Consider the following 2,910-nt stretch of genomic DNA (forward strand, 5'->3'; position numbering starts at 1 on the left):
TAACCAATAATAAGAACATACTTCCCTGCAGTTCCTTGAGAAGACGACCCGAGGTTTGAATACTTCGGTTAACAATTTATTTAGGGATTTGTTACTTGTGACAACCAAAACGTTTGTATGAAAGGACTTTTGAAGGTTTAGAAACTATACTTGCAACGAGGATTTATCCGCAAATTTCTAGACCACGCAAAAGTTCTCTCGTCAAAATGGCGCCGTTGCCGGGGAACTGCTAACGTGTGCCTTATTATTGGTTATTGTAAATATTTTTCTTTTACTTGTTTATTTATTTCTGTTTTTCCTTTTTAATTTTATTTGCTACTATGAACTCTCACCCCTCTCACTTTGAGTTTGGTTCTAACTTTGTTGAAGGAAATAGAAGTTACAGTAGGAATATGCTTCAAGGTCAAACCAATCAAGGATGGATGGAGCCAAGAGGATCTAATCAACCCTTTAGGCAACAACACCCTCCAAGATATCATGGACAACGACCATTCTACAATGCATACCTAGCTGATAGATATGGTGGACAACCTTGTAACTACCAACAAGCCCCACCCCATGCCTATAGACCATCCTCTCAACATAACCTCGAACCACCACACTCACAAGCTTCTTTTCACCATTCTCCACCACATGATCCCTATTTACCCCAGTTCCAATCCAATCACTCCCAAGCACCACCACTTTTCTATGTATCATATCCAAATCCATCACCCCGAGAATCAGAGGTTCGCCTCAAGGAAACAGTAAATAAACTTCAAACAACCATTCGACAACTGGAGCAAGCAATAATTCAATTAGCTTCTAGACGTTCGAATATTCAAGGACCAACCACAGCCCCATGTGGACAATCTAACAAAGAGCGTAGCATGAAGGAAATACTAGAAACTCCAATGGACAAGACAGAGAATGAATTCGTACTAAAACAAGTAGAAGAAGCTGTCATTACGCAAGAAGAATAGTTGGTTGAAGATCTAGGAGACGCTGAACCTCCATGGGAATTCAGAGCTGAGGAGAACTCCGTCAAGGACGTTACAGTTGATGCTAAAGAGGACAGTGCATAATCCCCAAGGCAAGTCGTTTATGAATAACTAGACGGAATAACCTAGGACACAAATTCCCTTGATGATGATAGTCACAAGTCAAGTTCTCTTAGTAATGAACTTGCACCCGCAAGTGAATTCTCTGAGATCGAAGAATCTTCCCCAAATGAATACGAATATGATGCAGAGGTAGATTTCTCTCAACCTCCAATCTATGACTCGAGTGATGAGGAAAACACAGAAGACTTTGACCAGGACACAGATGCATTTGAAGAACCTTGCAAAGAAGTGGAGGAATTCACAGAAGAGCACAAGGGAGTAGAACTTACAGAACCACCGGAAACACCTACCCCAAGGCCATTTCCACCCAATACAAGCTTCAAGTGGGTACAATCCTTAACCTTTAACTTTACTTTTTTACTTGAATATGGTTTGTTTGGATGGCCAGCTTAGAGCTCTCTGCGGCTTTAAGAGTAAGAGGGAAATGGCTCGTGCTCAGAGCTGGTGCACAGGGTTCAATAAGGTTCCACGCTTCAACTTGAAGTCCACGGATTGGTATCATGTTCAATTGAATGAATCTCGGAAAACGTTTGGTCACCATGGTGAGAATCTACTTTCTAAACCGCCCGGATGGAAAAATATAGATGAAGACGGAGACGGATTTAAAAGCAAAGTTTGGGATCCTGGAATCTATTCCGACATTTGTCATTCCGGGAGCCTAAAAGTTTATTTGAAGCTGCTCAGAAGCTTTACATGCCTAGTTTGGGACCTTGGAGGCTATTGGCATTCCAAGCATTGGTGGAGATTTTTGGATGAATTTAAACATAAGCCGCCATAACAGGAAGCCCCTCCAATGTCCAACTTAAGGACTTTAACTAAAAGTGCTAGGTGGGAGACAACCCACCATGGTATGGTCATTCATTTTTCAATTTTTATTTCGTTTTGTTTGTTTTCAAGTTTTATTTTATTTTATAATATTGAACCTGGAATTTTGCATCGCATTCATATTAATCATTGCATTCTGCATACTGCATAAAAAAAAAAAGGGTGCGCGACGCGACTGCATCACTCATGCGATCGCGTCATATTGCGAAAAACACTACCCACGCGACCGCGTCATCCATGCGGCCGCGTGATATGGAAATCGGCGTAAAGATCCAACGTCCAGAAAGTTAGGCTGGAATCGTGCGGCCATTGTGTGTTTTGCACAAGATGCCCATGCGATTGTGTGCCCCATGCGATCGCGTCACTTGCACACAACCAATCCCACGCGACCGCGTGAGCGACGCGATCGCGTCACATGGATTGCACAACACCCCAAAAGAAGACAGAGAGTTGCGCTAAAACGACGCTGGAATCGTGCGTTTAGCACAACTTCCAGCGACGCGATCGCATGCCCCAGGCGATCGCGTCATTCCCTCTTTTTACCCCTTCCATGCGATCGCGCGACCCACGCGATCGCATCACATCCTTTTTTTCGCTCCAGCCACGCGACCGCATCCCCTACGCGGCCGCGTGAATTCAAATATACTAACCCCTTCAGCCATGCGAACCCTATCCATCGCGCCCCCCAAACCCTTCTCCTCCCACTCTTCTCTCCAACATCTGAACCACCCCCCAGCCCCCACCTACGCGGCCGAAATATACTAACCCCTTCAGCCATGCGAACCCTATCCATCGCGCCCCCCAAACCCTTCTCCTCCCACTCTTCTCTCCAACCTCTCCAACATCCCCCAGCCCCCACCACCAACCACCGCCAGCCACCGTCCCGCCGCCGACCACCCAGAAGCCACCACCACGCCACCCCCTTCCTTCTTCCCCCTCTTTCTTCTTCTTCTTTCCTCTTCTCTCTCCACCCCCACTGTCC

Source organism: Arachis ipaensis, chromosome B10 (genome assembly GCF_000816755.2).
Source record: "Arachis ipaensis cultivar K30076 chromosome B10, Araip1.1, whole genome shotgun sequence".
NCBI classification, from domain to species: Eukaryota; Viridiplantae; Streptophyta; class Magnoliopsida; order Fabales; family Fabaceae; genus Arachis; species Arachis ipaensis.